A 13,622-nucleotide genomic window follows, 5' to 3' on the forward strand; every position below is an offset into this window, starting at 1 on the left:
GAAATCTGATCGGCTGACTAATGCTAACATTTCAACTTCATCCGAAACAAGTTCTTGTTAATATGCAATATCAGTCAATGACTTTATAACTTGGACAACAACAATGTACATACATGGTTTTTAACTATACACCATTAACATTCAAGATGGTCCAAAAGAATCTTGTTTGTTAAGTGCTAAAAGAACATAAAATATCCTAATGCATATACTAACCATGCCCATGTAGAAATTGGTCTTATACAAGGAACCATTCAAATAGGTAAGATTTAATACAAAAACACCCCAATTTTAAATAGGACCTTGGCCAAGTAGTGACATTTCAAACAATGGAGCCAGAGATTTCTAATGCTGGAAATACTTTTTTTTTAATTGCTGGGTATCTCCGTGAGACCATGTCCATCACATGCTCCTCCTTGTTTGATTTTTTGATTTAGAATATTTGTTCCCTCAGTCTATCTTCTTGTCACAGATTGCATTTCTCAATTCTTTCATTCAGAATGTCTCTCTCTCTCTCTCTCTCTCCCACTCCCTCACATTCTTTCCAATCTTTTCTGTGTCATCCAATGTTAAGAGTTTTCATCTTAAATAAACCCATAGAAGATTCAGGTGTCAAGCCTTGGCTCAGTGGAAGAATTTTAACTTCTGAGTAATAAGATGGCAACAACTCTCTGGAACATCTTCCAGGCTGACACTCCACTGCAATGTCGAGGGAGCTAGGAATGCAATTTCTGAGAAGACAGAGAGTTCTTCGCATTGTCTTGTCCAATAGTTATCTCATATCATCACCTCAAAATATCTTGTCACATTCTTTGTTATTTTGTGAGTTGGTTCTATGCATATGTTGGCTGCATACAATTCTCCATTTTACTACATTTTGATGAGCTTTTAAAAGCTTTTGGACTTAAAACATAGAATACCACAGCACAGTAACAAGCCCTTCGGCCCACAAAGTCTGTGCCGAACATGATGCCTAACTAATCTCCTCTGTCTTCACGTAATCCATATCCCTTCATTCTCTGCACTCCCATGTACCTGGAGCTTCTTAAATGTCACTATCATGTATGTTTCCCACCACCTCTGGCACTTTGTTCTGTAATTATGCTCCTAGAACTAACCCCCTTAGCCTAGTTCAGTAAAACACCAAGTCAAGCACTGGACCACTAAATCTTTTATTTTATGAAACATTAACGAATTCCTTATACGATACCTAGCCACACCGCGGATCGATCCTTGTCTCTGCTTGTCCAAGCCCTTCAGCATCATGCAAGCAGATACTTCCAAAAGGTTGCGCAGGCCCAAGCGCTCCTCCAGAAGATCGAATAGGTCATCGAATAGGTCATCGAACCCTGTGGTGGCCCCTACAATCCAATCACAGATATCGATTTGGTTCAGCATTTCAACTCTCACTCCCATTCCGAATCCGACCTTTCTGTCCTGGGCCTCCTCCATGGCCAGAGTGAGGCCCACCGTAAATTGTAAATCACCTCATATTTCGCTTGGGCAGTTTACACCCCAGCGGTATGAACTTTGACTTCTCTAATTTCAGGTAGTCCCTGCTTTCTCCGCCCCTTCCCAGCTCTCCCTCAGCGCACTGTCTCCGCCTCTTCCTTTCTTCTTCCCGCCCCCCCCCAACCCTCACATCAGTCTGAAGAAGGGTCTTGACCAAAAAAGGTTGCCTATTTCCTTCGCTCCATAGATGATGCCTCACCCGCTGAGTTTCTCCAGCATTTTTGTCTACCACAGATATCGATCACGTTAAAGTGTTATTGACAGTCCCCCAACCCAATTACAAAGCATCCCATTACAATGTTTCTATAGAAGCTTCTGGAAGGAAGTCAATCAATCAAGTAATGCAACATTCTCCTGGGGAATATAAACAATTCAAACAAGGCTTCACACTTCAGTCAATCATCAAACAGTAACACAAACACCTTGGAACATTATTAACAGTATTTACAATCCTTCTGCAGCCAGCCTATCATGCTAATCCATTTGCAACTCCTTTGGGGTTCTCTGCAAAGTACTCATACATTTTAACAATAGAGAGGACATCTGGACCTCACCTTATCTGATAGTTCAATCTAGAACCTAGACTAGCTGGCGCCAATTTGCAGCTTTCAGCTTTGCACAGAAATTGACCAAACAGGTTTTGCAGATGCAATGATATATCTCTATTTTGGCCAATATTAACAGTTCCAGGCACCCACCATTCTCTTTGTGTAAAAAAAAACTAGCCTTCTCCTTTAAATGTTCCCCCTCTCATTTTAAAGTTATGCCCTCCAGTCTTTACCATTTCCACTTTGGGAAAAACGTTCTGCTATCCTATCCATGCCTCTCATAATATTATATGCTTCTATCAGGTCTTCCTAAACCTCCGACACTCTGGAGAAAATAATCCAAGTTGTCCAAACTCTCCTAATAGCTAATATCCTCTAATCCAGTAAGCATTCTCTAATCCAGTAATCCTCTAATCCAATAAACTCTTTCGCACCCTCTCTAAAGCCTCAACATTCTTCCTGGAATGGATAAACCAGACCGATACACAATACTTCAAATGCAGCCTAACCAACATTTTAAAGCTACAATTTGACTTCCTGACTCTTATACTCAATGTCTCAACTGATGAAGGCAAACATGTCACATGCCTTCTTCATCATTCTATCTAGTTGTGAGGCCACTTTCAGGAAGCTCTGGACTTGGACACCAAGATCCCTCTGTATATCAGTTCTGTATATAATGATGTGACTGAGGTTGTGAAAAATGCCGCATAATGCAACCTCATTTCTCCACTGTTCACAGTGATGATAATATGTGCAGGCCTGTTCTACATCTCCATGCATCCAAATCAAAAACTCTGAATTGTGGGATGAACAGATAACAGATGTTGAAGATATAATTTGTGTTAAATATATTCCATGTGGCTCATTACACAAGACAATATATTGAGTGTCAATTGTGCTCATTTTGACCACATTTCAGAATCAATATTCTTTGCAATTATAGATACCATTCGGCTTGAGGTTAGCTGCAAAAACCATCAATGTAGCTGTCAATAAATATTTGATCATCGTAGAATCTATTATTGGAATGGCGTGTTACGTACATGCTTTGATGCAAATGCTTGTTCTTCACGGCGTGGGGGGGGGGGGGGCACCGTGAAGAACAATGGAGGACCCGTCCTAGGGGGACCGCTGTGAGGGACAGTGGGAGAACAAAGGGGGGCTTGGTGTGGGGGAGGGGGGACACTCTAGTTTAGAATCCTCTGCCCAGGGGATAAGTCTGTGTTTGTTTGTTTGCTTTGACTATTTGTTCCAGTTAAGGCGCTGTGCACACGGCAGCCAGCGAACAGTCGCTTGGCTTTTTCTTTTTGTTTTCACTTTTAATTTTAAGTTTTTGAGTACCTTGTGTGTCGGCAGAACAATTTCCCTCCGGGGATGAATAAGGTTTTATCGTATCATATTGTATCATATCGATATGATGAATTGCAAATCACTTGGAATATATAGAACTTCCTAAAATTTGAAGACCATAATAACCTTTTTTTTTACTGCTGAAGGCACAGGATGATTATGGCCCATATCTGAAACAATTGTTCAAATAATAGTGCAACTCAGTTACGGCCACATTGTTCGTCCAGCACTACTTGTCCAAGATCCACTCTGTGGCATCAAGTAGCACTAACACCTACATTTTCGTTCGGAGAATCTGAACCTAACTCCACTGGGTGGCAGAAATCAGCTTGGAATGGTTAAAATGGAGCAGGAAGCTTTGCCACCCAGAAGATATGGGGAAGACATGAAGGGAAGTTCTCCATCCTTCTGCAGTTAATAAGACAACTGCAGACGACATGATGCTCTTATCAGCCACACACCTTTCTCCGTTGCACGCAAGCCTGCTTTGGGTATTACAACGTCGCACATTTAGCAAAGTCTTGTTCTAATAACTCAAACACTAAATTAAATTGCTACAGTCTCAATTTGCAAAAAATGCCATGGATCAATGATTAATAATCACAATACTTCCCATTCTTGATTTGTATCTTTCTGTTTCAATATTTATTCGATTTATTAGTCCAGACAAAATATATGTGGCAAAATATATGTGCCAGTAATACTGTGCAAAGCAATTTTTCCAAACCTCCATTCTCTTTCCTTTTGTCACAACTTTAACTTAATGGTTCATCACCAACTTCCAAAAACTGTTTTTACATTCATCTTGACCTTACTCCATGAAACGGGAAGATTTGAGACATGTCGTAATGATGGTGAATGGAGGCATGCTACAATCCAATTGTTGTTTGGAATCAAAGATCAGTTTAAGATACTGATAAACTGAACACTGCATCCAATGATGCTACAACTAAAATCATATTTCAGGAGCAAGAAAGCTGTATTCATGGATGAGTAGTTTGTGCACAACATGACAGCGATTGGCTATTTTATGGAAGGCAGTAATGTTTGAGTCAGCGATTGCGCCCATTTGGTCATTTATGTTCCCCTGGTAATGCCACCAGCTTTTGTCAAATGAAAGAGATTCCACTCATTCTGCAATCAGACCCAGTCATGTTGAGAACACATCAAACAATGACATCCTTCAGCATCGATGGTTTGGAGCCATGAAAATCGTTTCCAACTACCTGTACAGCAGTTCAAGATGACCCAATGACAGGCTTGGATCCTTGTTGCCATTGTATTTCTCATTCGAAGTTTGAGCCTAAAATATGGCATGTCATGGAATACATCTTTAATCCTCAGTGTTCCTGAGATGTGGATCTACACCTGTTATCTAGCAAGGTTTTACATCAAAATGTCACTCTCGTTTTGAATTCTCCTTTCCAAGGTCCACCAAAACAAAAGGAGTTTCAGAACATTTAAAACCAGACTTTTAATCTGTTAGTAGAAGCAAAGAGCTGCAGATGCTGGTTAATACACAAAAGGACACAAAGTGCTGGAGTACCTCAGCGGTTCAGGCAACATCTCTGGAGAACATGGATAGGTGGCGTTTCAGGTCAAGACCTTTCTTCAGACTTGGTGGATGTACAATTATCACTGCAATTAATTGCAGTTGAATTACAACATAGCTTCTGGAATCTGTGTAACAAAGTGAAAGGAATGCCTCGAGTTATGCAATCAGTGGAAAATTATTTGTTTCTTGGCACCCTATTGCCTGCCTGCCAGCCACTTGGCCCTATATAAATAGGCCACCTGGCCTTCATCTCTCCTCTAGCCAATCCCACAAACAATCCTGCCATGTGTTGGGCTGGAGAATCAAAAATTCCACAGGCAAGGTCAAATAGTGTTGGTGCTCATAGAGAAGGATGAAGTTGAGTGAGTATTGTCATATGTACTGAAACGGAACAATTAAAATCTTACCTGCAGCAGCTTAACAGGTTGTATACACAGTACTCAATAGATAACATCATAAACAAACAAAAAAGCTCAATTTAAAAAAAAACAATATTAGTGCAAAACCCTTGCACAACCAAGACAATTTGTAGATCAAAGTTTAGTTGATGTCTGTAGTGTTCAATAGCCTTATAGTTGTTGGGAAGAAGCTGTTCATGAACCTGGAGGTCATGGTTTTCAGACTCCTGTATCTTCTTCCTGATGGCAGGAGTGAAATGAGAGAGTGGCCAGGGTCATGTGGGTCTTCAATGGTGGGGAGGTCAGTACCCGTGATGGACCAGGTTATGTCCACCACTTTTTATAATTCCTTTCATTCCTGGGCGTTCGAGTAGGCCATGATGCAACAGTCGATATGCTCTCTACCCATGATCACAATGAATGGCGGTGCTGGATCGAAGGGCCGAATGGCCTCCACCTGCACCTATTTTCTATGTTTCTAACTCCTCAATCTTCTAAGGGAGTAGAGGCATTGATGGGCTTTCTTTATGATTGCATCAATGTGCTGAATCCAGAACAGGTTTTCAGAGATATGCACGCTCAGGAACTTGAGGTTGTTGACTCTCACCACCACCGATCCATCAATGGAGACACACAATGGATGAACACAGTGGTGAAACCACTACTGACCATCTAGAATTCTGCTGGAACAACAATTTGGCAGTTTTATGGTATTGTATTAATAGACAATATTAATTATAGGAAATTCGTTTTTTTTCTGTGACAGTGGAGTGAACAATTTTAAACTTCCACCCGATTTCCTCCATATGATAGTGAAGTTTATCACTCTGCCCTTGTGTCCAGTATTGCTATAAACTTCTATACAGTTGCAACTGTGTCCACTTGGTTCTAATTAGCAGCAAAAACGTTCACCCATGGTTACTTCTGCTTACAATGAGAGCTTCCATTCTAAATCCACTCACTTATTGAGGAATGTGTAATTCATTGTGAATATTTTCCAAACAACAGGTGCAATATGAGAAGACATTTTAAAGATAGATTCTTTACGAGAACGATCAATGATAAACATACTATTAGAACCAGATCATGTGCGGTTTATTGCAATTGCATGCCTTTTAATTGTATTTCAGAATGTCATTTTCTCAATGCCTTGTAAATGGTCAGGATAAGCTGCATGGAAAAAAGATTACTGCGAATGGCCAATTTGCATGGTGTTACCATGCTATTTATAACATGAGCCTTCTCCCCTGGCATCCTATTTACATTCACGTGGTTTGCTGTCACAAATGAGATCATTGCTAACATAATTGCAATGCCGTGATCACCCAGCAGAGCACTTTAAATCCCTCATTTAATTCTCTGTTCTCTTTAGACCCGCTGCTTATGCAACTAACTGAAACCAAGTTTACTAATTTAGTGCTGGTACAACCTCCAGGTCTGAATGCAAATATTCTACAAGGAATAGTTCATGCACCCATCAGTAACAATAGCCCCCAGAAGTGATGTTTAACCATTAACCATGACCCATTGACATGTATGGGGTTTGAGTAAGGTTCTCCAAAAGTTGCTCTTAGTACAGAAAGAAAATTACTCCTTAATTCAGTTCACATTCCTATCTCAAAAATAACCATACCTGCTGACTCAACTGGACAGAGATTCTTATTACCTGTGTGAATTAATTTTATTTGTAGCAATAGGTTAGCAAAAGCCAATCTTTTGTGCATAGACACCATATTTATGAAAATTTACTCCAGAAGTTCTGTGTATGTTATCTGACATTGTCTTACATGGCAAACACTGGGTACGAGCCACTGTATGCTGATTATTATTATTATTATTATATATTATTATTTGGACATATATTTACAAAGATCTGTTGGCCTTTGTTACACTGGAGAGTTGATGTAAATTCCAGCAGTAATTAAAGAGCTATTCTTATGCAGGACATTGCCATTGAATCTAGTGCATGGATCTCTTTAAAGTTGGTTCTTCCTTTGTCATTTTCTCTGCAACAATTTTCCCTACTCTGTCTCTTCCTGCCAATGTAGTCTGAGCTCTCTTCAGCACCCTCCCTCCCATTGTCTCCTCAGCCGCTCACAATGATCTACCCAGCTCAAACCACACTCCCCCAATCCTTTAAACTCATCTCCAGATCAATCCAAACCGCTCCCTGTAATCACCCCAATTCTCCAAACAACATTCTTTCCCCACTACTATCCTCTCCTCACTATCTCCGTACTGTCCTCCCAAGATCCCCTCTCAGCCACACCAGTCCCCAGCCATTGGCAATCTTCTGCTCTTCCGCAGTTGGCAATTCACATGCCCACTGCCCACATCACCATCTTTCCCCCCTATCACTGTGATCTTCTCCCCATACCTGCGCTTCAAGTCATCTGGACCAATTTCGTAGCTTCTGGCTGCCACAATATCAGGTGGTCTGGTGTGGAACTAAAGTTGGGGAGAGTATTTCAATTGACACATCAGTTTGAAGATTTGAATGGCTTATTTTTTGTTTGTTTGGTCCAATTTCATTCTGGATCTTTTTATAAGCCAGCATTTCCTTCAAACTATTCATTGTCATGCCATTTTTCTGTACAGTTCGAGGATTCTCCACCCAATACTGACATATTTTAAATATTCTCAGTGTGTCAGGCTATATTCTTATGCAGCTTCAGAGAGTGAATTGTACCTCATTGCGCACATCTATTTAAATGTGGGAGTATCAAACATGTCTACCATTGATTTTGTTTTGTACAGCTCCAGATGGCTGCATAGATTATCAGTTTTCAGTTTTCCAGTCTCAGTTCCCCGTTAACTGATAAATTAAAAAAAAATTATATATATATATATATATAGCACCCAAATGCATCCTTTTTTAAAGGGTTGCTGGATCAATGTTCCTCTGGGAAACTCAATGACTGAAATCCTTTAGCAAACTGAAACGAACCAAACAAGGATAGCAAAACATTTGTTAAAAGCTCAGTTATAGCTGCTTCTACTTGCACTTCTCAGCTGCAACATTAGTCACTCTGGATGTTGCTATTGACAACATGAAACCCACAGAGGGACTGTTGACAACAATGCAGTACATCACTCTAAAAAAGCTCTGGCTTCCAATTAGATGCACAGCATTTTTTCTTTTCAATCTGTTTAAGCCACTTAATTGTGGTTCCATAAATCCTCCGCCATGATATATCATTATTCTGGGAGATTTACCTCCTTCAAAGCTTCTGGCATTTTCATTCTTTGAAATGACAAATTATTTTTTAACTATCTCCAATTTCTACATCACTTGCGAACAAGAGGAGAATTCTCAGCATTTGTTTGTTTGTAACTTAATGTACCTAAAGGAACAGTGGTCCAAGTCCCATTTTCTCAGAGGTGAAAAGCATGGAATGAAAACTGTATAGAGGTAATAGCTCAATTCATCCAGAGAATTTCTAGGCTACCCCAGTGACTGAAAGGAGATCCAAAATCCAAGTTGTTGTCATGTCATTTATTTTTGATTGATCATGTGGAATTCATTCATTTACAACTGAGTTATAGTCATTATAGACAATAGGCAATAGGCAATAAGTGCAGTAGGCCATTCAGCCCTTTAAGCCAGCACCGCCATTCAATGTGATCATGGCTGATCATCCCCAATCAGTACCCCGTTCCTGCCTTCTCCGCCTTATCCCCTGACTCCGCTATCTTCAAGAGCCCTACCTAGCTCTCCCTTGAAAGTATTCAGAGAACCGGCCTCCACTGCCCTCCGAGGCAAAGAATTCCACAGACTCACAACTATCTGTGTGAAAAAGTGTTTCCTCATCGCCGTTCTAAATGGCTTACCCCTTATTCATATCATTATTGAAATCAAAAGAATATGCAGCAAAACACAAAGTGGTGGAGTAACTCAGCGGGTCAGGAAGCATCTGTGGAAGAAATGGATAGGTGATATATATGCATTGATGTTTATTGAAATTTATAGTCACACTTTTTAACTTTTCTTAATTATTAATGCAGCTGTCTCTTTGATTTAGTGACAAATCCAGGAAGTTAGGAGTGGCTACATTCTCACTCACATTAAATTGTAATCTGTCTGCTGCATATCAATATCATGCTTCCCTCAAGCATTTATTTTACCTTTAGTTTAATCAACATTTATGCTCAATTCAACATTCAAAACTGCAGCACAGAAATTGATGCCCAATCTGGGTGCTGGATTGAATTCATTCTGGTTGAATGGTTGGGCAGAGATATACCTGCTGTTGGGCCTGGGAACTTTTACTGTTATATTACACCTAGGCCCCAACTGTTCACAGCAGTTACATACAGGTGGATATTGGGTGGATCTGGAGGGGGGGGGGAGAAGGGAAATATAACGCTATTAAGGGCCTGTCCCTTTTGCCGATTTTTTTCAGCTACTGCCGGCTTCATTGACTGACGTATCAGGGTTGCCGAAAGATTTCAAACATTTCAAAATCCAGCGGCGACAAAAGAAAATTTTGCGGCACTTGAGGAAACGCTGTGCGTCAATCCGTCATCACGCCGCGACTTTTTCGGGTGACCTGATATGACAGTCAATTATGCCAGCAGTCGCCAAAATAAATCGCCAAGTGGGACAGGCCCTTTAGAGAGTTCACTCCAAAGTCCAAAGAGCCACACTGCTTCTCATTAATTACCAGAAAATCTAGGTCAAATGTATAGGGATCCTAGACTATCCTGGATGGATAAGGTGCTGGAGTTTATGGTCATGTGACCTTTGAACATCTGACACGAGTCATGTGTTATGCATCGCAATGCACTTCATATTAAAATGTAATATTGGCGTCATTTTTAAATGGTATTTAGCTTTGTGAATTGTCTGAAGATCCCCAAAGTATTTCATTAGCTCATGCTCGTAAGTCATAGGAGTAGAATTAGGCCATTTGGCCCATCGAGGCTTCTCCTCCATTCAATCGTGGCTGATCGATCTTTTCCTCTCAACACCATTCTCCTGCCTTAACCGCAGTCAATTGGTTTTGCAGAGCACATAGATTTCAGTTTGATGGATTATAACATAAGTTAGAAATGTAAACATCTCTGGATAATCCATTTACTGAGCTCTTTCTGGCTCACGTTTTTTCCTCAAATTTTTTCTAATTTTATGGATCCAATCCACATCTACCTCAGATTTTTCACTTATATTGGACTAAATATGACAAAATTCCTCATAGTAGGCTCGTCCATAAAATTGTTACATGGGATGCATGGTGAATTGGTCATTTGGATCAAAAATTGGCTTGGTCATAGAAGTCATAGATTTTCAAAACCACAACCAAAGTTTTAAACTACAACCAAAAACGTAGAGAAATAAAATAACAATGTTACAAGGAGGAAGCGCCAGATTTTCATAAAATCCAGGTTATATGCAGTCTATTGCCCTCCTTAAATGGGGGAGCAACGTTGTTTCTTTTCTAGTTCTCTGGGACCTCACCGCCGGCTAAAGGGGATACAAAGATCTCTGTCAAGGCCTCAGCTATCTCTCTTGCCTCAGCTATCTCTCAGTAACTGGGATAGATCCCATCAGGCCCTGGGGACTTATCTATCTTACTGGTCTTCAAGAGACCCAACACCTCCTTCTTCTTGATATCAACAAGCCCTAGAATATCTGCCTACTCTTCCTGATATTACTATTCTAAATGTCCTTCTCCTTGATGAATACAGATACCATGTATAATAATAATAATATATTTTATTGTCATTGCACATAAGCGCAACGAGATTTGGAATGCAGCTTCCATCCGATGTCATAACATAAATAACTAATAACATTTAGATTTAGATATTGATATCCCGAGAACATGGATTGTAAAAAGAACAGTAAAATAGTCAAAACAGTTCAACAGACTAAAGTGCAGATGTGTCTGTGCGACGTGACCATCCGAGGGAGACAGTCCAGGGGGGATGGGGGGCACTCAGCAGGGCCGGTTCAGAGCCGCTATAGCTCTGGGAATGAAGCTGTTCCTGAGTCTGGAGGTTCGGGCGTAGAAGGCCTTGTAACGTCTGCCGGAAGGAAGTAGTTCGAACAGTCCATTACAAGGGTGTGAGGCATGCTGATGGCCTTCCTGAGGCACCGTGTGTGGTAGATGCCCTCCAAGGCTGGTAGCTGTGTCCCAATAATCTTCTGCGCTCTGTGGACGGCGCGCTGAAGAGCTCTCCTTTCCGCCTCCGTGCAGCTGAGATACCACACAGAGATGCCATACGTTAATATGCTCTCTGTGGTGCATCGGTAGAAGGTTGTCAGCAGCTGTTGGGGCAGACCAGTCTTTTTTAATGTCCTCAGGAATACATACCTTATTTTCACAGCCGCGTTCCGTACCGGGCTGCTCCGAATTGACTCGGACTTGGGAGCGCTTACCCACTTCCTCTAGATCCAGATTTTTCTTGAGTAGACCTGCCTCTACCTATTTACCTTCTGAATTTTGATATACAAAACATCTCAGAATGGTCTTTAATCCTACTCTCTGAAGATGAGTTCCAGCCCAAAACGTTATCTATTCATTTCCTCCAGAGGTGCTGCCTAATCCGCAGTTACTCCAGTAGTTTGTGTTTTTCTTCCCTTCTCATATGGTTTAAGAGATGCTATTTTTGTTTAGCTACATCATTAAACTGAAATCTATCAATGAGTAGTAGGCTGTTCATATTAAAGGTCAGTAAATGACAGGAACAATCCTGTATGTCTCGAGGAGAACTGCTATAATTGCCATTATTTCTAAAAAAGACCGTGTTGGAAAAGCTGGAGATGTGGCTGAAGCACTTCTCTGGAACAGTAAAGATCCAGTGGAATGTTCTGGAAATAAATAGCAACAGAACAATGAGTGAAACAACTGAAGTGAGAAGAAGTGGGAGGATCTGTCACAAAGGAGCTGGTGAATAGATTGATTGAGGCACATTTGCTCCAAGAATTCAATGGGCAGCCTAAAAAAAGGCTGCACATTTCAAAATAAGAGCATTTCTATTTGCCGAAGGGACTGGACGTCATTGCATACTTTTAAAATCTGCACACATTCCTATTCCTGTAATATTTGGAGTCATTATAACAGAATTCCAAGAAAAGTGCAGTAACATAAGATGACCCAACTTTTAATCCTCCGTGACAAAACTAAAGTTGCAATTCTGCTAAATCTAGGTAGGTACACTTTAGACACTCTAATCCATTTTTCTACTGTACAGTTAATCCAGAATTGAACTGTTGATTGCTGTGATTCGGTGTCCCATATTTTCACTCATTTTAGGCCCTACACACAGTTACTTGCACACTATGCTCCACTCCTGGACTGCATATTTTTTAAGTATTTTAAGAATACTCGTGAACTCTCTCACTTTCAAAACAAAACTTCCAGAACTTTGTCCAGCAGAATTTTTAACTTTGTAAGCTGGTCTTCAACACTCCATTTAATGCCTAGCTCTTGCGAGATGATCATGACCTGACCTTGAATTGCAGCAAAAAATAAACTAAATTGCAGCATTACAGAAGTGATAGTAAATCGACATGCTTTAGGAACATATTGGCTACACAGAAATTATGTTAAATATGCCTCAATGAAAAGTATATATTCAAGCAATTATGTACAAATCATGCAGGTATCCATTAGATCAAAAAACTGCTATCAACAGTTTGTTTTACAAAATCTACTAATAATTACAAATCTACTAATGCCCCTGTCTAACTTAGGAAACCTGAACGGAAACCTCTGGAGACTTTGCGCCCCACCCAAGGTTTCCGTGTGGTTTCCGGAGGTTCCCGGAGGTTTTTGTCAGTCTCCCTACCTGCTTCCACTACCTGCAACCTCCGGCAACCACCTGCAACCTCCGGGAACCACACGGAAACCTTGGGTGGGGCTCCAGAGGTTTCCGTTCAGATTTCCTAAGTGTGGCAGGGGCATAATAATAAATGTAATAGGAAAAATGTATCCTCGTATATAACTAAACTATGACTTGAACAGAATATCACAGCTAAATTGGATTAGATGCATAATATCAGCACTGCTATTTATTTTTACATGAATTGCCATATGTATAACCATATTTAAGACACATATAGCATGGTAATATATGGAGAAAATTACCAAAAAGTTTTCCAGAAACAGCTTTCTTTACACAGTTAAGTTCAGCTGGGTTGAGTGGAATAGTGTGGTTTACGGAAAAATAGTAATAAAAAATCAAATTGGGCAACCTTTACATCAATTAACGACGACAAGGTATGTAAAGGGCATTCCTGAGAAATTCAACAGC

General features: G+C 40.4%; 1 protein-coding gene across 2 annotated transcripts in view; it reads left to right on the forward strand.

Moving 5' to 3' along the window:
- myot (myotilin) overlaps window positions 1–13,622 on the forward strand; it is an 81,688-nt gene that overhangs the window by 31,117 nt on the left and 36,949 nt on the right. The gene's annotated exons all lie outside the window — the stretch shown is intronic.

Source organism: Amblyraja radiata, chromosome 11 (genome assembly GCF_010909765.2).
Source record: "Amblyraja radiata isolate CabotCenter1 chromosome 11, sAmbRad1.1.pri, whole genome shotgun sequence".
Lineage (NCBI taxonomy): Eukaryota > Metazoa > Chordata > Chondrichthyes > Rajiformes > Rajidae > Amblyraja > Amblyraja radiata.